The 25,071-nt window shown below is 38.5% G+C and overlaps 1 protein-coding gene across 1 annotated transcript in view; it reads left to right on the forward strand.

The window, feature by feature from the left end:
- Positions 1–25,071, forward strand: part of CPED1 (cadherin like and PC-esterase domain containing 1) — a 311,055-nt gene that overhangs the window by 9,884 nt on the left and 276,100 nt on the right. The gene's annotated exons all lie outside the window — the stretch shown is intronic.

The raw sequence follows: 25,071 nt of genomic DNA on the forward strand, positions 1-25,071 counted from the left end.
TCAGTAGATTTCCTTTTCCTTTTTTTGGGAATCTAACATTTTAATATGTCGTAACATAGGAACACATTAATTATAAACAGACACAATGGAAGAAAATCTCCTTAGTATGTGCTCCTTTAATGGAAACTTTGCTATTTGGGGACTACATTTGTATTCACCATAGCCATGTGTTTCTGATTATCTCATGCTGATGTTCTACACAAGAAGGATTACTATTTCTTTGTTACTTGACTGTTTATTCACCAAATCTTCTTGACTTTTCATTCTCCTTCAGTGGCTATTCTTTACAACTACCCTTTTTAGTGTTCAGCCATAACCCAATGCAAATAAATGAATGTTTTCATTACAATTATGTTTTTCGTTTGTGCTTCTAATAATGTGCTTTTAATATCTTCCAATATATTTAACATTTAAATTTTCTTAAAATTACTTGAGACCAGATTTAGAAGAAATAGAAGCAGAGGCACACACTTAATGCTAACACTTTATTGAATGGTACAACCCCAGAACACAAAAGTGGAGAGAAAAAAGGAAGAGGGAGAGCAAACACAGATGGACGCATTATTGGGAGACATTTCCCGAGAGACTGTATTAAACTATTGCATCTCAGAATTAGCACTGGTGGAAGTGGGCAAGAAGAGCTAGTATCTTATCTCCTTGCTTTCCCATTCTTCTGTCTTTCATTGGCTAGAATTTGTCCCATCCTACTTCCAACCTGGACTCTCTGGGCAGCCACTGGGGAGCCAGGGCCTCAGTGGCTGTGGTCCTGCTGGGGCAAAGGTGAGCTTCTTCCTCCTGTTCAATCTGTACTGTATAGAAGAACTCCCAGGTCTGTGGCAGCTGAGGTGGGGAAAACAGTGTCCATAGCTTACCACAACAATGGCCTGAATGATGCCCACTGAAGGGATACATGAGGCAAGTACTCTGGTGTCTGATACAGTAGTTGTGATAATTTTGTTTTTTGAAATACACAGAAAATGTCAAAATGTGCTCTTACTCTTGGGAAATGGCATCCCTTTCTTTAAGTGAAATGTTTATAATTATCTCAATGAGAATTCTCCTCTTTCTCCTCCTCATCCCATTCACTCATTAATTTATTTCTTCATTCATTAAGTAAATATTCATTGAATAGTTTATATGTACATGAATAGTTTTATATTGTAAAGAGAACGCTCCAGAAAGCACATTGCAGAATAGACTGGAGTGGGTAGAAGTGAATGCAGGCAGAGGAGTTGGGAGGCAATTTCAAAATACCTCTTCTTTGCCAAATCTCACTTTCCTCTCGTGCTCTTCATGGCCTTTCAACTTTTTCCAGAACTGATTCCAGAATTACTCTATATTAGTTAACATTTTAAATCTTTCCATTAAACCATCCCTTCTGCTAGTAAACATGCTTGTAACTGATAAACAAGGCTTCTCTGTACCTGGCAATCCACCTCACCCCACATGCTCCTTCTCTCTTCTTTCTATAGCTGGTTCTCTCTGGGTGCACTTTTCATCACCCCTACCCATTCCGTACCCTTTTCATTTTGTCTTTTCTACTGAACTGTCCATCTTGATGATTCCTTGGCTACCAAATAAAATTATTTAGTTTCAATCCACATCATTCTTCTCTGAATAATTTTACACTGTTGGGCAACAACTTTTTCTTGAAACTCCCCTTTTGAATTCCATGACACAACAGGGTTTTTCTCCGACCAATAAGAATAACTTGTGGTCTCCTTTCAGGGTCTATTTACTTTGGTGCTAAAAGTAGACATTCCCAAGTTTAGTTTATTGGGCCTTTATTATCTTGTTTTATACTTTCCTTTGGCGATTATATCAACTTTGCATATTGCTAATTTTCACCCTTTTTTAGCTTGGATCTCACTCTTGTACCTCCAGACCTGTGTCTCCATTTCTCGTTATCTTTTATTGAGGAGTATAAAGAACTATGAAAACTCAAATAATTTCTTCTCGAAAATTTCATGCCCAAATCAATAACTATTATTTACCTCTCTATTTTCAGGAATAGGACTACCCTCCTCCATATCCCTGGATGCATAGATTTTAAAACTTAAAGTTATATTCAATATTTATTGCACTTTCTCCATACCTTGCCCATCAGTCTGGCCTCTCTCCTCACCAAATCTGTAGGCCTGTCACTGATCTGCATAGAGAGCTCCAAGTTAGAGAGGTGACATTTTTCAGATTTCTTTTTAAAAATTATTTATTTAAAAATTTTAAATTGGCCCTGGCCAGTTTGGCTCAGCGGTTAGAGCATCAGCCTGCAGACCAGAGTCCCGGGTTTGGTTCCCGCTAGGGGCATGTACAAAAAAATAATAATAATAATTAAATCGAGGTAAAAACACAAAATATAAAATTTACCCTTATTGCCATTTTTAAGAGTACAGTTGAGTTGTACTAATTACATTTACATTGTTGTGCAGAGGCTACAATATACTTGCCTTATTCACAGCCCTTATTTGAATCATTTGTTTCAACTTGAATGTTTGTTCCCAGTCTGTTCTGCATCTCCCTGGTTTCTGGACAATACCTAGATTCCCTCTGTGCAGTTTATACACTGCCTTTTAACATGCTCTTCCCTTTCTAGCTCTGACTTTGAACTTCTGAGACCATGATGTACCTTTGGCTCTTTATCATACTGAATGACTTTAGTAAATATCATCTTTGCACAAACTTTATGGCTGTGTAAAGTGGACTTTTCTTTAGCCCCCCCAAATGAATTCACAGAATAACTAAAAAGCATTTCAGAATCTCAGAGTCTACCTCTACAGTCTCATTGCTGTGTCTTCATTGTCATCAACCTGGACTATTTCAGTAGTCTAACTAGTTACCCCTCAATCTACCTTCACATTCAAAGCCATCTATGCACAACTCCTATTATATTGCTCCTAAAAAACCTTCAGTGGTTGTAATGTTGAGTGCCCACTAAATTGAGTACAAACCGTCTCTTCTGCTCCTAGCATGTTCCAAGATAGCTTTCTAGCCTTATCTTTCACTCTACCTTTATTTGTAATCCATAAACCAGTCCATATCCTATTCTCCAAATGCCAACATTGCTACCTCTGCTTGAAGCCTCCTCCAGCAACTCTGCTCTAGTCGACATCTCTAGTAATCTTTCTGATCATTCCCAAAGCATCCTGAAACCTGTGGAATTTCACCTCCTCCATTGTGGCAGACCTTATCTCTATCAGCTGATGTGTACTTAAACATGCCTAAGAAAACTTATTTTTCATTATAATTATTTACAAATGAAGAAACATGAGGATATTAGAACTGGAAACAAGTTAGAGATCAAGCTCAAGGTCTTTATTCTATAAGTAAGGAAAATGATGCCCACAGAAGGAAAGTGCCTCTCTCAAAGTAACACAATGAGTGGACAATGATAACTGGATTAACATAAGGCCTGTGTTTTTTCTTTTTAAATCCCCAGCCAAGGATATTTTTTCATTGAATTTTAGATGGTGTGGAAGGGAGGGGGGAAGAGAGAGAGAGAGAGAGAGAGAGAGAGAGAGACATCAAGGTGAGGGAGACACATCGATTGGTTGCCTCCCGCATGACCTCCACCAGCTGGGGAATTGAACCTGAAACCCAGGTACGTGCCCTTGACCAGGAATCAAACCTGTGATCCTTCAGTGTGCCAGCCAACAATCTAATTGCTAAGCCAAACCAGCCAGGGCAAGACCTGTGCTTTTTCTATCTCCATTCTATTTCCATATACTATTCCCATTCATTGGCATTGTGAATGTATACATTGAAATCCTAACCTCCCAGTACCTCAGACTGTGACCTTATTGGGAAACATGGTTTTTGTAGATATACTAGGTAATATGAGGTCACACTGTAGTAGGGTGGGCCCTACTTATAATATGACTGATATTAGAAGAAGAAAACCATAGGAAGACAGAGACACACAGGAAGACCACCATGTGATGATAAAGACAGACATCGGAATTATGCAGCTGCAAGCCAAAGAACCCCGAAATTGCTGGCAAACCACCGGAAGCTTAGAAGGGTCCCCCTGCAGTTTGCAGGGAGAGCACCGTGCTGCGGCTGCTGTGATTTCAGGCTTCTGGCCTCCAGAACTGTGAGACAATACATTTCTGTTGTCCTTTGTTACGGCAGCCAAAAAAAACTAGTAAAATTGGGGAGGCAGCATAGTTCAGCACATGAGCTGTGGAGTCAGATTAATGGCATTTGTTTCCTCACTACCTTGGGCACATCTCTGGACCTCTTTAGGATTTTGTTTTCACACCTATATATGGATAATATAGCCATAAAAAGAGCTATATTATCACCTAACTTACAAGGCTAATGTGAAGCTTAAATTAAATAAATCATGTGAAGGCCTAAAGTGTTTGGCAGGTAGAAAGTGCTCATTGAATATTAAGTATCGGTATAATTATTATTTCATATCTTTGAGCACTGACTCATTTCTGTAGTCCCTTGCAGACACTAACATCAGGCATTCACAAAGTAGGTGAGCATAAACAGTTGTAGTGAACAGAACTACTTGGGCAAGTGTGTCTGAGAAGAAAACCTTGTTGGGTTTCTCTCTCTGTGTGCCGGCCTCTAAGCTGATGCCTTTTCACAGGAAAATGAACTGTTAGAATCAAGACAAAATTTAGGGAGGCTGATGTGTTTCTTCAGGGTCAGGCCTGCTTATCTGTGGGCAAGGTCTTCAGTTTGGGCTGAATACTGTGGGGTTTTTTTGTTTTGTTTGTTTGTTTGTTTTAGTTTGAGATGTTGGGATAAATAACATGCGATAGCCAGGGATGCAGAAGGTTGAGTTGGGACAGTAGGAGAAAGAGGTTAAGATTTTGGACCGTGAACAAACATATGTACCAGGTGGGGTAAAAGTAGTTCTACAATTATGAGTGTGCAAAACACAGTTTATTTTTGTATTATTATTTATTAATATCGTATTATTATTATTTTTTTATCCTCACCCGAGGACATTTTTCTATTTTTTGTTCAGGTAGAGTGGGAGGGAGAGAGAAGAACAGAGAGAGAGGAGAGAAACATCGATGTGAAGGGACACATCTAGTGGCTGCCACCGGCATGACCAACCAGAGCTGGGGACAAACTGCAACCGAGGTACGTGCCCTTAGCTGGAACCGAACCCGGGTCTCTCCAGACCGCAGGCCTACGCTCTAACCGCTGAGCCAAACCGGCCAGGGCCGTATTATTTTTTATATGAACAACTATAAACCTATTTTGCCCCATCCTGTGTATGTACGGTCTGCCTTCCTACATAGAATATAAGCTCTTTAAGAGCAAGGACTTTATTTCACTTATTGCTACATCCTCTCTACCCGAACGGTATCTGACAGATAGTGAGCACTGAGTAAATATCTAGTTAAATAAATGAGTCATGAACTTAAGAGTCACAGAAGGGCTACTTTAGAGCAGAGGCCAGGAAAGGAAATGAGAGGAATCACTTCTTTCCTCTCTTTTTTTCCCCTTTGTTGAACTCTCAAGTTTTCCAGTCCATCTTTCTCCTGTACCAGTATCTCTTGAACTCCAGTACCATTTCTTGCACTTTTTATTAACCCTCCTTCCATTTGGCTACCTATGTTGAATCTGCTTCTTCAGTTATCATCCATCTCTCCTGTCCTTTTCAGCTCATTTGTCTTGTTGGGATCTTTATACTATAAACATTCTCAAAGATCTACCATATTAAAACAAACAAACAAAGCACAAAAACAACATTCTTTCACAACTACTTTCTAACTACTTCACATTTCTCTTGGATTCTATGTCACCATCATCTAACCTCAGATTTGAAGGTAATGATTTTAAAATCATGCTGATAGCATGTAAATACAAGGGTCTATCCATAAAAGGATCTCAGGAGATGTTGTCAGCATACTAACAGGTATACAACTTTCATAAAATTAGTTGGTCTTCCTGATGAGCATTTAATGCCTGTAGATTTCTCTGAGATAGTTGATTAGACCTATGTTACATTTTTATAATAAAGTATGCACATGAGTGAAACTGTTCATACTGAAAGAATTTTGAATTTAAATTTGTGTACATTACATACATTTTAATGTAGCCTTGATGAAGCTCATTTAAGAAAGTTATGTTAAATTTCCTATGAATCAAATAATTAATTAGTTTATAAATTTCATTCTCTCTTGATTTTATGAGGACAGTGGCAATAGCTTCTGCTTCTTTCTGTAACTCTGTTTCTTGCTCTAATGCAAGTAATTAGAAACACACCTTAGATAAACACTTTGAAATGAAAACCACTGACATTATAAGAAGTGCTTACTGTTATCAACTTTGAACCTTGGCCTTTTGGAGTAAAAGGAATGTTTTCCTTTCATTTTCCCCTTTGGTTTCCTTTGGATATTTTTTTTCTAGGTAGCCATGTTCACTAAAAGGGTGAGCTCATGTTCTAAAATAGGGTTTATGTTCTCTAACAGAAACTATACCAAAATTGGAAGTTTGCAAGGTAAACAGCACTTTGTTAACTATGGTCAAAATGTAAAACAAAACATATTGACTATTTATTATGTACAGGATTTAAAAAGGAATAAAATGGCAATCTTAATGAAAATTTTTTTTTTTTACTTAATTCACTAATGGAGGCTAAGAGTACTTATGGTTCAAAATTTTAAAAATAAACTAAAATAATTATTAAGAGGAGAACATGGATTTGGAGGTACATGGGTCAGATCATGTGTTCTGAGATATGACTATATTTGGTATCTCTGATCCTTACATGGAGACTCTTGATAGAACCCTGCACTCGTGTGCTTATAGTGCATCCCAATCAGAGCAACTTGCTAAGCAGGAGACTCTGTGACTCTGCACATTGCTGGTGAGAATAGATCTATCTCCCTCCAGCAAGGCTTCTACTTTCAAACCTGTTAAGTATATTGGATAAGACATCTAACAGAGCATAGGTATTTTGTGGAACAAACATGGGCTTTGGTACATGTTGCTTCAAATTTCTGCTGTCATTTACTAGCTATAGGACACAGAGAAATGTTACCTGGATTTCTAAACTCTCAGTTTTCTCACTGGAAATATGGACCTAACTAAGCCATCCTTATAAGAACTAAATATGTGTCTGAAAACACCAAGCATAGTGGCTGACCAGAGTTGGCATTCAATCAATGTGTCCTTCTTGCCTTTGAGAAGCTTGGTTTAAGCTCTAGCACGAAAACAAGCACTTTAGATGATTTATATTAGATTTGTTTCAAGAATGCACATGTAGTACATATTTTTCATCTTTAGCCTACGTTTTCTTCATTAGATTTTGCTCAAGCAAATGTTTAAGTCTGTGTGCCCCATGCCAGGAGTCTTGGGTTACTCTTCTCTGAAAACTCTAAATGCAGTAAGATGCAGGCACATTCCACTGGTTTTTCCAGGGCTGTGCATGGCACTTCCTTTCTTTCTGGATCAACAAAGTATTCAGCTTCAAGGAGTGAGAATGTGGCACATTTTCTCTGACTTGTAAAGTGTAAACTATTTATAAATTTTGATATTTTAATTCTTTTTATAGCCAATTTTTTTTTTTTATTCTCACCCGAGGACACTTTTTCCATTTTTTGTTCAGATAGAGTGGGAGGGAGAGAGAGGAAGAAAGAGAGAGAGAGAAACATCGATGTGAAAGGGACACATCAAGTGGTTGACACCCACACAACACAACCAGGCTGGGGACAAACTGCAACGGAGGTACATGCCCTTAGCGGGAACTGAACCCTGGTCTCTCTGGACCGCAGGCTGACACTCTAACCGCTGAACCAAACAGGCCAGGGTGCCAATTTATTTTTTAAAAATATGTTTTTATTGATTTTAGAAAAAGAGGAAGGGAGAGGGAGGGTGGTGGAGAAACATTGATGAGAGAGAAATAGTCATCAGCTGCCTCCTGCACACTCTCTACTAGGGATTGAGCCCGTTTCCTGGGCATGTGCCCTGACTGGGAATCAAACTGGCGACCTCTCACTGCATGGGAGGATGCCCAACCAACTGAGGCACACCAGCCAGGGCTATAACCAATTTCTTATAGAACACCTCACAGCTGATCTTGACAAATTGAGCTGATTTCATTGCTGCCCTGGTTACATTCTGACTAGCCTAAGAAAGGGATCTGGAAAAAAGTGGCCAATTCAGGATGGCAGAGTCCGGCAAGTGAAAAAGCCTGTAGTAGTGAATAGCTTATGGGGAGAAAATAAAATTTAATTAAATGGTAATATTGCTCCAGGGTCCTAGTGACATAGGAACATAGGAAAAAGTAGATGTTGTTGGGATAGTGGTACAGATTTTGGAAACATTCTGAACCCCTGTCAGAGGTCTATGTATCTGAGACAGATCCTGCTTTGCCCCACACACTCTCTCTAAACAAAAAAGTACCAGTGGGGACCCAGTTTCAATTATGAAGACTTGAGTGACCATGGTCAAGTGACTTCTTTGGGTTCCACTTTTCTAGACTATAGCATAGGGATGGAAATGTCTGTTGCAGAGATGTTATGGGATCAAGTTAGACACTGTAGCAGCGTGCTTTGGAACATATTGAGATTATAAGTAGGGGAATAAACATTGTTAAAGGAGAAACACGCATATTAAAAAAATTTAAGAGTATTTAAACAAAAATCTATTAAAATCAGGCAGCTTCCAGCAGGAAGTGGTTAGGAGAACCTAACCAGCAGAAGATCAGATAGAGACTTTTATAGAGAAAAGGTGGAAGCAAAGCAAGGAAATTATTGATTGGGTATAGCTTGAAGCCTAGTTGGCTGTTTGTGATTGGTTGTTTTTATGTTTTGATTTCACAATTTTGAGGCATTTACAGACTTAGATTTCGGTGTGCTTATGTAGGCTGCTAAGGCATTAGATCCACGTCAGTCTAATGGCCTCCTTGTTCAGTTAATTTAACACATCCCAAAAAATAACGTCATGAACATTTTCTCATTGCATTTGGCACCTCTTGAGGGAAAGAATGCATATAAGCAACATCCACGCAAGTACCAGGAATGCTCCCTTTTTCATTAAAAAGTTATAGTATAGTGTGCTATTTAAATGTCAAGTTATACAGTTATGTTTAAAAATGCCACTAGGAGTCCAAAATTGTGCCATCACAATTGAGTTTCCTCTTGATGTTTCATTGTTTCTTTAACAAGCAATAGAAAGTGTAACAGTTTCAGCCCTCAGCCTGGTTCTTCCCTAGTGGAAAATCTAGCATTAATTTAGCCAAAGTGCACAAATGCTTCAGGAAAAATGGAACAGGAAATTAACTTTTTTGTAGCAGTGCAGGAGCTACCTAACCTTAGAAAAATACCAACCAGAAAGTCAATTTTCATACTGAGCAGTAAACCTTCCCTACTGGATATACACAGAGGCAGAAGTGAATTCAAATGGGCTTTTCCTCACTCCTCCCTTTCTTATTAAATATCTTTATTTTATTTTTCCTGAGTAAACATTGAAAACATTATTAACACATCTGAAGCTTTCTACACACAAGCTAAACCTATTTATTCAAGTAATTTAGTGAAGCATAAGCTAATTTAAAAGCAGATAGAATTGGGGCAGAGTTAATTTTCTTTTTGGTGGAAGAGTAGATAAAGATAGGGAAAAAGGAGGGAAGCTGATTTTGGGGCAGGGAGCAGGGTAGAGGGAGACAATGAGGGATAAAAGGAGAAACATCTGTAATACTTTTAACAATAAAAATAATTTAAAAAAAAAACAAACAGAAGCAATGGTTAAAGTAATAATGTGTCTGCTTTAAACATATTTGATTGCTGGAGAGCAGATAAATGTATTTGTGAGAAAATATTCTGCCAGAAATACAAACCTAAGAAGGCTAGAATTGTCTCCTCTTTTTATTATAAAATAATGACATTTAATTTTAATTTTTTTTCTTTATTGATTTTTAGAGAGAGAGGAAAGAAGAAGGAGAGAGAGATAAAAACATCAATGAGAGAGAACATTGAGTCACTGCCTCCTGCATGCCCCCCACTGGGGATTGGGCTCACAACCTGGGCATGTGTCCTGACTGGGAATCGAACTGGCAACCTCCTGGGCATGCTCAACCACTTAGCCACACTGACCAGGCTATTTATTTTATTTTTTAAATTAATCATCTTTATTGTTAAAAATATTACAGATGTTCCTCCCTTTTTCCCCCATTGATACTGTCCTTCCCCCTCTCACCCGCCCCCTGCCCTGCCTTCACAGTACCACGGTCTGTGTCCTTTGGTTCTGCATATATGCATAGAAGTACTCTGGTTTATCTCTTCAGATCCCTCCAACCCCCCTTCTCTCTGAGGTTTTTCAACCTGTTCCCTACTTCCATGTCTCTAGATCTATTTTGTTCATCAGTTTATTTTGTTCATTATATTCCACAAATACGTGAGATCATATGATACTTGTCTTTCTCTGACTGGCTTATTTTGCTCAACATAATACTGTCCGGGTCTCTCCATGTCAATGGAAAGGTATCCTTGGGTGAGAATTAAAAAATAAATTAAATAAATAAATAAATAAATAAATAAATAAAGGAAGCCCCTTTTTATGATCTCTCAAAAGGTGAGAGATCTTTGTTTCTTACAGCTGCATAGTATTCTCTTGTATATATTCTTTCTGATTGATGTTTTAGGTTTTTTAGGATATATTCTAGAAGTGGGATCACTGAGTCAAAAGGCAGATTCATTTTTAATTTTTTGAGGAAACACCATATTGTTTTCCACAGTGGCTGCACCAGTCTGCATTCCCACCGGCAGTGTCCTAGAGTCCCCTTTTCTCCACATCATTGCCAGCCCTTGTTGTTTGATGATTTGTTGATGGTACCCATTCTGGTAGATTGAGGTGATATCATATAGTTCTTTTAATTTGCATCTCTCTGACGATTAATGATGTTGAGCATTTTTTCTTATGTCTCTTCACCATTTGTATGTCCTCTTTGGAGAAGTGCCTGTTCAAGTCCTCTGCTCATTTTTAATTGGATTGTTTTTGGGGTCTTGTTTGGGTCTATATAAACTCTTGGAGAATTTGTTCTAGATCTGTGAAATATGCCATTGGTATTTTAATAGGCATTGAATTGAATCTATAGATTGCTTTGTGTGGTATGGACATTTTAATGATGTTGATGCTTCCAATCCATGAACATGGTATATGCTTCCATTTGGAGGCTGTTTCCAGATCTTAGCTGTTGTAAATAGCACTGCTATTTATCCCTGGGATAAATCCCACTTGGTCGTGGTGAATAATTTTTAAAAATATAGTGCTGGATCCAATTTGTTAATAGTTTGTTGAGGATTTTGGGCTCTATGTTCATCAGGGATATTGGCCTGTAATTTTCTTACTTTGTGGTGTCTTTATCTAGTTTTGGAATTAAGATTATGCTGGCCTCATAAAAAGAGCTTGGCAGTCTTCCTTCCTCATGAATTTTTTGGAATAGTTTGAGGAGAGTAGGTGTTTGTTTTTGAATGTTTGGTAAAACTCCCCTGTGAAGCCTTCAGGATCAGGGTTTTTGTTTGCCGGGAGTTTATTGATTACTGCTTCAATCTTCTTAATTGTTATTGGTTTGTTCAGGTTTTCTGACTCTTCCTGGTTGAGTTTTGGAAGATTATATGATTCTAGGAATTTGTCCATTTTACCTAGGTTATCAAATTTGTTGGCATATAATTGTTCATAGTATTTTCTTACAATACTTTGTATTTCTGTGTTGTGAGTTGTTACTTCAACTCATAATGACATTTTAAAAAGAAGCCCCTTGCCCTGGCTGGGTTAGAGCATTTGCCCTCAAACTGATGAATTGTGGGTTCGATTCCGGTCAAGGGCACATACCTCGATTGTGATTAGTCCCCAGCCCTGATTGGGTTCATGTAGGGGGCAATCACTTGATATGTTTCTTTTGCATCGATGTTTCTCTCTCTCTCTCTTTCTCTCTCTCCCTCCCACTCTATCTGAACAAAAATGGAAGGGTATCCTCGAGTGAGGATTAAAAAATAAATAAATAAATAAATAAATAAATAAATAAATAAATAAAAGGAAGCCCCTTTTTATGATATAAATGGGAGGATATCTCATTAGCCAATGATGTGCTCATGTTACTAAGCACAATTCTTAGCAAAACCCTTTACAAAGTCACCAGGCATTTGTAATAATTTAACTACTTCCTGTGAAGTTTAGCATTTAAACAAAACCTAATTACTGGTAGCTAGATCAGGGCAAGGATCAAGTTTATAGAATGCCTGGCACAAAACAGGTTGAAGGGATGGATGAATAGGATCTAGTATAATTTATGCTGTGTGTCCAGTGTAGGGCTTCCTGAGGTGGCCTGCAGTCCTTAAATTCTTTTTTTGTACTTTCATTTGGATTCTGTCCCCATCCAGGTCTTTCTCCATTTATAAGATGTCCTTACCTCCTGCTCTTCTGAGAAGACCAAAGCAATCTGTGGTGTTAGAAAAGATGATTTCTTCTTGAGGCCTGGCCTGTGAGGCTTTATGCTGGACCTTTTAAGAATAAACTGTATTTCTAGGAAGGGAACTCATTTTTCTATACAGTCACAGAAGAGGGCCAAATTCTATTCTGCAATAATTCATCCCCTAAAGGAAATATAAAGTTGAGGGAATTGCAAATTTGATAACAGTTTTAGATGATATATTCTTTCCTTTAGAGATAGTGCTTATGTTGTGCTATTACTAGATATTGTTATCCTGCCAATGTTTTATTTTTAAACCAAAAAGTTGGTCATCAAATATATAAATATTCTAGATTGAGTATGTAATTTTGAAAGCTCTTGAGACAGAGTTTGAAAAGGATATGTGAGGTTGTGTTATGATGTGTGGGTATAATAGTACGGCATCTGGCATCATAAACAAGATCAGGGTAGACTGAGTACAGGCTTCTAGGGTTCTTAGGGCTCAGTCAGGGTAGTGGTCAAGGAAAACTAAAGTTGCATATTAGTACTGGCAGTGGGCTGAAGGGACGAGGAAGCCATGGAAAGTGAACAGCTACAAGGGTGCTCAGAGTAAACAAAAAGTCAGAATAAGTACCGAAGAGTAAATGAGTGCTTAAGGAGAGTTGGTGTACAAATCTGGTATAAGTCAGCATGTTTATTTTATTGAGGGTAGTGTCTGAATCTTTCACATTCTCTTCCCCATTATTCTTAACACTTTGGCCCCCACTTGGGGAGGATAAGGCAGAGTCCTCTGGGTTTGTGAGGTGTGTGCCTCTATCCTGTAGCCTTTCATTCAATCAAGAACTGGCGCTGACCATTGCTGCCCTGGAGTTGTGGGGCCACCTGCATGGAGTACGTTGGCTTTCATACTTAACCATCTGTGCAGTTCCTAGGGACCCTGGATTTCAGGAGAGAATCCAAATGAACTTGCTGGTACAGGGATGTGAAAACTGAGGGAAGAAGACAGGAGCCAGAGATGCTATGTACATGGATTGACAAGTTAGACGCTTGAAGTGGTCTTAGGAACCTATCTATTTTTCAAGAGTTGGGGTGAGGGGAAGGGATGGGGTGTGACTGTGATAACTGGATAGGCAGGAGATGAAAAAACTTAATCTCCAAATCAGTGCCCGAATTCTACCCTTATGTCCACAGTTGTTTTATTTGACTAGACTCTGTCCAGAGTAGGGCATGTGTGTTATAATGCTAAAAAAGATTTCAGGCTGGCCACCACAGATTCCTTCATGATGGTCTACTGCTGAAGCCTGGGGTCTGCATGCATGCAATGGTAAATGCAGGGAAGACTGCAGGGCTCGGAGGAGTGTTGAAGTCATAACTGGGCAAGAAGGGTGATGGGAGGATGAGCAGCAAGCCTTGCAGGGAGAGTGGAGAAAAGAGAATGAGGAATGAAAATGGGAGGTTCAGAAATTTAATAGGCGAATACTTTTGAAAGTCCTAAGACTACACAATAGTGACCATATTTCCTAAGCCAAAAAAAGGGAGTGTCATAAAGGGCCTTTTATATCTCAAGTGTGAAATTATTTATAGAACATTATAACCAAGTATCTAATTAAATCATATTTAGTTGTGCAATTAACAAACTGACTATTTTTTATCTAGCACCCAAACCTAAGTATATTCATTGTATACATGATATCAATGGCCATTTTTTTTCATATGATATGTTTGCTCTAACACTGGATTTTTATCAGAGAAGAATAGAAGAGATAGTGATCCATTGATTATATAACCTCAGACCCAGCTCAAAATGGTCCTACCATGTTTAACAAGGTACTGAGTTCCTTTTTTTTTTTTATCCTCACCCAAGGACATTTTTCCATTTTTTGTTCAGGTAGAGTGGGAAGGAGAGAGAGAGAGAGAGAGAGAGAAACATCGACGTGAAAGGGACACATCCAGTGGCTGCCATCCGCACGACCAACCAGGCCTGGGGACAAACTGCAACCGAGGTACGTGCCCTTAGTGGGAACCGAACCCGGGACTCTCTGGACCGCAGGCCGTCGCTCTAACTGCTGAGCCAAACTGGCCAGGGCCTGAGTTCCTTTTTGGAGACAACAGGCCAAAACTGCAAGTCATGCAGCAGAAGCATGTGCTGTGGAGAGAGCTTTGGCCTCTCCCAGAGGCTGTGCCCAGAACCAGTGTCATCCGCAACCCCAACTACCACCACTGGACGAGAACATAATAGGAATTTGAACACCAGGGTTTGGTAACAGTTATTTTTAAATGCTTTATTGTCTCAAAAGGTGAAGGGATTAGTAAGTATAAATTGGTAGTTACAAAATAGTCATGGGTATGTAAAGTACAGCATAGGGAACATAGTCAATGATATTGTAATAACTATGTATGGTGCCGGGTGGGTACTGGAAATATCAGGGGGATCACTTTGTAAATTATATGATTGTCTAACCACTGTGGTGTACACCTGAAACTAATACAAAATAACATTGAACATAAACTGTAATTGAAAAATAAAATTAAAAATAAAATAAAATAAATGTTTTATTGTCCCTAATATGCAAACACTACCTTTCTCACATTCCACTTGTAATTTGACAGAGCTTATAAAATGATATGATTTTTTTTTAAGGTTTTTATTTTGTTAAATTAATTAAACAAGGAGGCCATTATATTGAGGTGGCTCTAATGCTGTAGTGGTCTTTGTAAGCAAACGAAATCTAAGCCTATAAATGCCTCGAGGCACAGGCAATCAAATAATTTCCTTTCTTTGCTTCTACAGTTTACATATAAAGTTTTCCCCCTGGTTCCTATATGGGGTTTCGGGGGAGCACTCCTAACCACTTCTGGGTTGACACTGATTCCAATTGACTTTTGTCCAAATAATCTTAAAATTTTTAATATACTGCAGTTTACCTATTAATAATTTAAAATATTTTAATTTGTCAGGAGGTTCTTTTATGCAATAACTTCTTTAAGAGATATTTAAATGCGCTTTACATTTATGAGGGACTATATCTCTTCAAATGCTTTTAAGCTCACCATCTGAGTCTATTTTGATCCCTATAACAGCGTGATTAGGAAAATAAAGTACATCAGGTGGAGCATAAGTGGTGTTGTCAGTGTAAAACAGGCTCTTCCATGGGATCGCCAGGCACTGGAGAAAAGATTCTAAGGACCCAGGCACTGAAGATTGTGGTCCCCTGGCAAAATTTATTCAGGAAGTCTGCTACCGCCTCTAGGCTTCCAATGTCCCGTCTCCCTCCATCCCACCATGGAAAAAGTCCAACTGTGTCTTCAGCAGGGCCACAATAAAAGCCAGTGTCCAGAGTTTCTGCTTCACAGTTCTTTGGAGCCTGAGCAGTCTTCCACGGGCTCCAGGAGGCCACTAGACGCTCATGGTCATGTGTTCCCAGGCGGGAGAGAACACAAACGAAGGGGCCGAGTGCAGGTCACCAAGTAGGAGAGAGAGAGCTCTTTGTTCCTCTGGGGTTTTAACCAGGAACTTTTTCAAAACAACCAATCAACTTCCCAAGTTTTTCCCAGCTTGCATTGGGATCCACCCAATGAGCTTTCTACCAAGTTAGACTGACAGTCCTCTAAGGTTAAGTACCTCCCCTTGCACCATTTTAACTTTATTGTGCATGTCCTTATCTCCCCCTGCCCCACCCTTGCTCCCCCCACCCCCAATCTGGTACTGAAGGGGAGGAAGGGAGGGGTGTTAATCCCCTTGGAGGGACAATGCTGCAGTTCCCTAGGGTGTGAAGCTGTAGCTTCCTGGTGAAGCAAACAGGCTTAGTGTCCCCAGTTGACCATGCTTAACAATCTGATTTCCCTTGCTCTCTTCCTTTAATAGCTAGCTAATGACTGTAACAGTCAGCAGGTAATGAATGGGGAGTGAGAAGTAGAGGGGAGACCCAGGGTTCAGAGGGCCTTGGGATGTTCCTGGCAAAGCCTGGAGCTTAGATTCATCTATGAAAATGGTTGGTAGATTGTATGATGCTTAGGTATTGATGATGATGTAATGAACCTGGTGTTTTCTTCTTTTTTTTTTTTTTTTTATGTTGCATTTGTATGGACTTACTATTTTAAGACTGAATTGCTGAATTAACTTGTTGTTTCGGCATTAGGGGACAGAGACTTGCCATTATTTGAACACTTTTTCAAAAGAACAGGGTCTCTCCTTGTGCTCTGCTTGGTTTTCATAATTGTTAGTTGTTGATTTTTTTCATTATGGATTCCCTTTATTGTTGGCACTGTGGTAAAATTCAGGGGGCTATAGAACATTACTGAAAAGCCAGCAAATGCCCTCAGGGTTGAGGATAGAAAGAAAATAAGTTCTTCCTCCTCTTAAACTCTATGTGAGTTTCTGAGAAGATGGGGAAGGGGTGGGGTTAGGGGCTGGGAAAGAAGAAAGCTGAGGAAGGAGAACATACAAAACAGAAACAGCAGAGTGGTTTTGGTTTGCTCCAAAGTAGGAAGCAAAATCAGCTGACACAAAAGAAAAAGCAATCATTCTCTCCTGATAGCATTTAAAGTTTTATCTTTTTTAGAAAAGATACCTTGAAGGAAACTATCATGACCACCATCTCCCAGCTATTTCCCAGTGTTTATAATCTTAGTTTCGTCTTTGTTATGTCTGCAAAGTTACAGCAAATAGCAAACTGATGACCCACAGCTGTGCATCGTGGGTGGCACCTCAAGGAAAATTAATTGGAGGAAAAGCCTCCAGAGGAGTCTGAAAAAGATGCTTAATATGACTTTGAAAACAGAAAAGAGAAAAAAAATTGGGAGACTCCGAGAAGCTCCTCCACACTGGTTGGAGTGGGTGCATTTTGGTTGGGTAAACAGAGGCAGCCAACAACTACTGTCATGCCTGGGTGCGGTGCAAGAAGTCACAGCAGGAGACTTCAGATGTGGACTGGAAGAGAAATCACTGTTCTTGTGCCCTTGGTTTTGTTTTTAATTTCTCCCTGTCTCCAAGATTCCTGCTCTGTGTGAGGGTTAGCCTGGGGGAAGGGACCAGCAAGCAGCACACAGTTGAAGCAGCACCCAGCACGATTGAAGTGCTGAGAAGCTGTTTAGTCTTCCTTCCTTCCTTCCTTCCTTCCTTCCTTCCTTCCTCCCTCCCTCCCTCCCTCCCTCCCTCCCTCCCTCCCTCCCTTCCTTCCTTCCTTCCTTCCTTCCTTCCTTCCTTCCTTCCTTCCTTCCTTTTTTCCCTCCTTCCTTTCTTCCTTCCTTCCTTCCTTCTTCTCTCCCTTTCTTCCTTCCTTCCTTCCTTCCTTCCTTCCTTCCTTCCTTCCTTCCTTCCTTCCTTCCTTCCTTCCTTCCTTCCATCCTTCTTTTGTCTTGCAACTTGCTCTTCTTTAGCTTCTCCTTTTTTGCTTCCAGGTAGGCAGCTCAACACTGTGCACTCCTTTAAAAAGGCACTGTGTGGTTCCAGGTTGTGAGTGAGGAGAATGGGCATTTAACTAGAGATGACCTAGGAATTCTCAGGGTTTACCTTCAGATCATAGGCTTAATATTTTATAGGTGTGATGGAAAGTCTTTTCTGATAAGCAAATATCATAGTACAGTCATCCCTCATTTATTGAGGTTAATCCATTCCAGACTCTAGCAGTTGCACCTGGCATTGAAGGATTCCTGGGGTGCTCAAATGGATAGGCCTACAGGCCATATGTACAGTAATCTTAATTTTAATTGTAATACAGGGGTGTATAATTGACTCAGACAACCGAGTGCACGCTGTATCATTTTCACTGCCTCAATCACGTTTTAATGAGTATATTTGAAAAAAACGCGATAGAGGGAAACCGCGAAAGATGAAGTGCGAGATGGCGAGGGACACTGTATATCTCTTAAATCTCAGTATTTCAGATGTTCCCAGTGGACTAAGGCAACTTGTCATTATCATTACAGATTTTCTAGCTTAGGACGCCCACTCCAGGGTCTGTCCTGCTGTTCTCGTCTGTGCCCCCCCTTTATGCTGCGCTCTCTTATTCTCACAGTTTACTGACCCCCTCTCTGTTTACGTAGTATCTGTGCAGCAAATCCTTTTCTGGACTTTTCTCTCCATTCCTGGAATGTTTTGATCCTTGTACTTAACTCTCAGCGACACACACTGTGCCTTGTGATTTGACTGACCTGTGGCTGCTTCCCTTGACTCTTTCTCACCAAACCAGGCTCCACAGTGCAGTACTTACTGTGCCTGCCTCCTGATACAGGCTTTCTGGGGCTGGGGACCCTGGGCTCTGTGACTCGTGGGTTCTTGGCTTCGCACAGGAAAGAATTCAAATATTAGCCAACACAGAGTTTAAAGTGAAAATGAGTTTATTGGTGAAGCTGTGAGACAGAGCTTCAACCCTTTTAGCAGAATTTGCTTCATTTCTCGAGCTTTATTTAATCGGGGGTAGGATATTCAAGGAGGGGGAGGATTATTCAGGATCCTCCTGGGAAAGGGGTGGAGACTTCTCTGAGGAGCTCTGTGGCCATTTTGTGTCCTTATATGGGCTTTCCATATCTGCTTATGGTGGCATGTGGAGTATGGTTTAGCATGCTAATGTAGTACAATGAGTGCATCATCAGGCTAGGGGTTACCTTACTGTTATGTTGCCATGCCTTGTCAGAGGTGAGGCTGTGGGGGGAACCACAGAGTCCAAAATATAGCCATTGAAATAGATAGTGGCAATGACATAGAGGAGCTAGTCATTGGGAATGAAGAGATCATGGATATATAATGTCTTGAGATGCAGACATCGAAGCCTCCATTGAGATTGTCTAGTGGATTTTCCACCTGATGGTGAGTAAATAATTAAAGGTCATGCAATGCATGTATTTACAAATAATGAACACATTATTTGCATTTATGCATTAATTCATTTGCTCATTATGCATTAATTCTTTGCATTTATGCATTAATTCATTTGCTCATTCATTCATTCATTCATTCATTCATTCATTCATTCCCTCTTATTCATAACCTGGCAGTAAGCTGTATGTACAACAATGACCAAAGCAGACAAGTCTAGGCCCTCATGGAACACACAGACTACTAGGAGAGGTAGGCATTAAACAAATTACATATATTATAAATTGTGAAGAGTACCAAAGGAAAAATTAGATTGAAAAATAGGTGATGATGGGTTTTGGCAATGACTATTTAAGTGAGTGCCATTTTCTCAAAGCTATACTGAAGATACATTTTTTATATTAAAACATTATTGCTTTTGCTTATTATTTGTTTTGAACTTACACAGAGCCACAGATAAGCAAACTTGCCTTTCCCTGGGTGTTAAGTGTTGGGATAGCCCTAAGGTACAGTTTGGAAGTACAATCAGAAGGTGCTCACTATTATGGAGAACTTCTGAGAACTGTGTGATTGTTCCATGATGAACTTAAAATTCATTTGAGTCCACTGTAAGATTGAAGGCAGAAGTTCACAAAAGGTCCATTTAAGTAAGTAACATTCTCCAGAGACTCTACCTGCACTTCCAGGGATCCTGTGGTCCTTAAACCATCCTATATTTATAAATAATTTTTAAGTAGAAAATGTGTAATATAGACATCCTAGCAAACTTTATCCATTTTATTTCTTGAATTCTCTAAAATAAGTGTACATTTCATCAATTGAAAAAAACTCTATTTTGTTCTTATAGTGGAAAAATTAAAACATAATTCACAATAATAGGCTCTGTAATATTTCTAAAATGCCAGAAATCTAGACCAGCAAAACAATTTGACTTTTAATTACGTATGACACATATCTTAGCCCTACTATATATTTGTAGAAGCATCAAAAGCTGTCATAAATACATGGCTACTTTAACAAATCCAGAAATAATCTTTCTGTTGTGTAGAAAAAAATGTTTTATTTTTTGATTCCTACTATATTTTTATTTATTTCTTTATGTATTTATATATTTATTTATTTATTTTTATTAATTTGTTTTTGTTATAGATGTTTCTCATTTTTCTCCCCATTGGCACCCTCCTCCCCTCCACCCTTCCCCCCCTGCCCATCCCCAGCTTTTTATTGTCTATGTTCATTGGTCATGCATATATGCATGTAAGTTCTGTGGTTTATCTCTTCCCTCTCCAACCCCCCACCCCTCTGAGGCTTGTCAGACATACACCTCCTCTATGTCTCTGGGTTAATTTTGTTCATCAGTTTGTTTAGTTAATTATATTCCACAAATAAGTAAGATCACGTGGTATTTGTCTTTCTCTGTTTGGCTTGTTTCGCTTAGCATTATATTCTCCAGGTCTTTCCATGCCATCTCAAATGATAAGAGATCTTTCTTTCTTACAGCTGTGTAGTATTCCATTATGTACATGTACCACAGCTTTTTCATCCATTCATCTACTGATGGACACTTGGGCTGTTTCCAGATCTTAGCTATTGTAAATAGTGTTGCTATGAACATGGGGGTACATATATTCTTTCTGATTGGTGTTTCAGGGTATATTCCTAGAAGTGAGATCACTGGGTCAAACGGCAGTTCAATTTTTAACTTTTTGAGGTAACACCATAGTGTTTTCCACAGTGGCTGCACTAGTCTGCATTCCCACCAACAATGTACTAGAGTCCCCTTTTCTCCATACCCTTGCCAACACATGTTGTTTGATGATTTGTTGATGGCGGTCATTCTGACAGTTGTGAGGTGACACCTCATAGTTGTTTTAATTTGCATCTCTCTGATGATTAGTGATGTTGAGCATTTCTTCATATGTCTCTTGGCCATTTGTATGTTCTTTTTGGAGAGGTGTGTATTTAGATCCTCTGCCCATTTTTTAATTGGGTTCTTTGTCTTCCATTTGTTGTGTTGTATGAACACTATATATTTTGGAAATTAATCCTCATCTGATGCATCATTGGTGATTATGATCTCCCATATAATGAGATCCCTTTCTGTTTTGATGGTTGTTTCTTTTGCTGTGCAGAAGCTTTTTAGTTTGATGTAGTCCCATGTGTTCATTTTTTCCTTTGTTGCTCTTGCCTTAGGTGATGTATCAGTGAAAATTCTGCTGTTGTATGATGTCTGAGATTTTGTTGCCTACATTTTTGTCTAGAATTTTTATGGATTCACAAGTTACATTTAAGTCTTTTATCCATTTTGAGTTTATTTTTGTGTATGGTGTAAGTTGGTGTTCTAGCTTCATTTTTCTGCAAGTAGCTGTCCAATTTTCCCAACACCATTTATTGAAGCGACTGTCTTGACTCCACTGTATTCTCTTGCCACCTTTGTCAAATATTAATTGAGCATATTGTCTTGGGTCAATTTCTGTGTTCTCTATTCTATTCCATAATTCCTACTGTATTTTAAAGATCTGTATTTCCTGGTTTTCTAGTGAAAACTTTTTAATAGTGTAAGTGAGAAATATAGTACTTTTATACTACAGCTTTTTTAAAAAAATATTTTTATTAATTTCATTTTGTTACAGATGTTTCTCCTTTTTCCCCATTGACACCCTCCTCCCCATTCCCTCCGCCCCTTCCCCAGCTGTGTTGTCTATGTCCATTGGTTATGCATATATGCATATAAGTTCTGTGGTTTATCTGTTCCCGCCCCTCTTCTGGTGTTTGTCAGTTCATAGCAGCACTATTTACAATAGCTAAGATCTGGAAACATCCCAAGTGTCCATTAGTAGATGAGTGGATGAAAAAGCTGTGGTACATGTACACAATGGAATACAATGCAGCTGTAAGAAAGAAAGATCTCTTATGATTTGAGATGACATGGAGGGACCTGGAGAGTATTATGCTAAGCGAAACAAGCCAAACAGAGAAAGACAAATATCACATGATCTCACTTATTTGTGGAATATAATGAACTAAACAAACTGATATACTATAAATTTTTATTAATTTTTACTAAAATTTATTATTTTGCTTAAATATTTAACTCTATTTTTATCATTCTTGTTAGAATTCGCCATTAATTCTACTGAAGTAAATTTCTTAATACAAATTTCCCCCCTTTTCATTCCCAATATTCTATGGTAGTATTTATAACGAAGACTTTTACATATTGAGAAAAAGGATGTTTGCATTCATTCATTCAAAGAATATTTATTATGTGCCTATTATGTTCCAAATACTATTCTTAGGCTGAGGAAACAAAAGTGAAGAAAACAGACAAAAATACATGCTTTTTCATTTACTTTTCTTTATGGTGTGTGGAGATAGAAAACAAACATAATAAGTAAATTATATTTTTGCATTAAGATGTAATGAGTGCTATAACAAGACATATGGAAGTACATAATTTATTGTAGAATTATTTCTTTTTGACAGAGACCAAACTATATTAATTGAAAAGCTTACAGAATTCCTAATGTAAAAGCAGAGTTTCAATATAACATTTATTATTCAATTTTATTCATCATCAAATTTAACAGAATTTATTGATAGGACACTATGTTGCACACTTTCACATAGAAAATTTATTAAATTCCCAAAACATTCTCATGAGGTTTTATTGAGAAAACTCCGATAAAGAGAGATTCCATAATAACTCACCCCTATGGCTGAAACAAGCAATTGGCACAGCCAGAATTCACATCCAGATTTTTGATTTCTCAATGCTTCTCTGTTTTTACTCTACCTTGCTGCATCTAACACTACCAAGTAGTTTATTACAACACTCCATCTTTTGATTTATTGATGGTGGTATAAAGGTCTCAGATTTGGAAGTCCTTTCAATAAAAATGTGTTCAGTTAATAAAACCAACTTTCATGTAGTCTAGCAAAATGATTTCTGAGAGAATATTCTGCAGATCTCTCAAAAAGAAGAGAGAGAGGGAAGTGACTTAGAGATTAGAGTATCAATATCCAGAATTTCCAAATTTTCATCAGCAGGCTTGCAAGTCTCAAGTTTAGTTGTAGTGGTGGCCAGGTTAAGTGTATTTTTCCACTAAATATATATCTTCAAAATTGTATGAGTAATCAGGAGCTTTTATTTGCAAAAGTGCTGCTCTTGGCATTTGCTAATCCTGCACTTGCTGGTGTGGTTGGCATAATTGTTCGCACAGTTTTTATTTCGCATATGCAGCGTGTGCACCTGTTGTCGGACCGGCTAAAACAGTTCTCGCTCCTTGGTATTGGGCCATTTTGCTGATACAGTGTGTTATAAATATTGCAAGAGTAGAACAGTTTGTAGGACAGGGTAATACAATATAATGTAACTAACAAACTCATTTTTTATTTAGTCCCTACAGTCTGAGATGTGAGTTAAAATTTCAGCCTATGTCAAGGTTATGACAAATTATGGTCAGTAATTATATCTTATTTAGAATATACTCTATATAAGATATATTGGTAAGAACTACTCTGTGTTGCTTAAACTGATCCTGGTTGGGGGAAAGGAGAAATAGTTTCTTCCTAAATAATAACTTAATCTTTAAAATAGAGTCTCTTCATGTGAAATCACAGCTATACTTGAGCCGGTTGTAATAGAGACACATCCTGTGATTACGTAAGAAAATAATATGAGAAGGGAATTCTGGGCACTGTGCATTTTGTTTGAGTGACACTGATATATTTGGAAGCATGTGTCTTCCCCTTCCACCTAAATGCATGTTTGTTTATTTTGGCCTACTATGGGCTACCGGTTCCTTCTAACTTCTGTGTCCAAAGGTTCACTGCATGTGGGTTCAAGTACTCCTTCTTATAAGTTTATCATTATAAATTATAACCAGATTTTGGGGGGAATCATGTCCCAAATAGCAGTTACATTCTTGAATTTAAATAGTTTCATTTCCGATCAATGCAATATCCTTTAACAAGGGAGAAGATCTAATCAGTCATGTTTTGCCAAAGTGCCATGCACAAAGTGTGATCAGGTAGTGTTCTATTCCTTTTTACTGTATTCATCACACATGTAGTAAGCACCAATGTTATAACATGTGGCAGGCAGAGCTCAGAATCAGAAACATTTTCCTGCCTCTTTGCTCTTTATAATATATTATTATTTTAAAAACACGTATGTGGTCCTCCCTATATGCCAGGAACAGTTAGAAATATTTACAAATATTAACTTCTTAATCCTCACAGCACCCTTAGGAGGAAGGTATTGTCCAAGGTCACACACACAGTGGTAGTGGAGCCAGGGATTCAAAGCCAGCAGTCTGGCTCCAGAGTTTGTTCTCTTGCACTCCACTGTGCTTTGTCTAGTAATTTTCAGATAGCAATCATTTGTATGAAGTGAAAAACAAGATGTGATTCCTGCCCTCAGAGGAATTTACAATCTAAATCTCTTTCTTTGTTCATTTTATACTTATCTTCAAAGATCTAGATAGAGCCCTACAGCTCATTAATTTATAGATACCTTCATTTATAAAGTATGTATGATGTACTGAAGACCAGGGTAATACAGGCTGCCTCTTAAGGATCTCACATCAGGAAGAGATGCAATTTGATGAGTGCTAATAGAAGAATGTATTTTAATTACATCCTTTTGGGGAAAATTACAAAAATTTTCAGAAGGGATAATGTTCGATTTGGAGTGTACTAGATGGATGAATGGAGAGAGAAAGGAAGGAATTGCAGGTGGAAGGCACAGTGGCATGTATATGAAGGAGCAGGGTGGACTCAGGAATGGAAATTATTAAGAGTGTGATATGACCAGAGACCCAGGAAATAGGGTCTAAGTTTGAATAGTCTTGTGTCCCTTAATAACGATGTC

Source organism: Molossus molossus, unplaced genomic scaffold (genome assembly GCF_014108415.1).
Source record: "Molossus molossus isolate mMolMol1 unplaced genomic scaffold, mMolMol1.p scaffold_m16_p_7, whole genome shotgun sequence".
In the NCBI taxonomy this organism is placed as follows: Eukaryota; Metazoa; Chordata; class Mammalia; order Chiroptera; family Molossidae; genus Molossus; species Molossus molossus.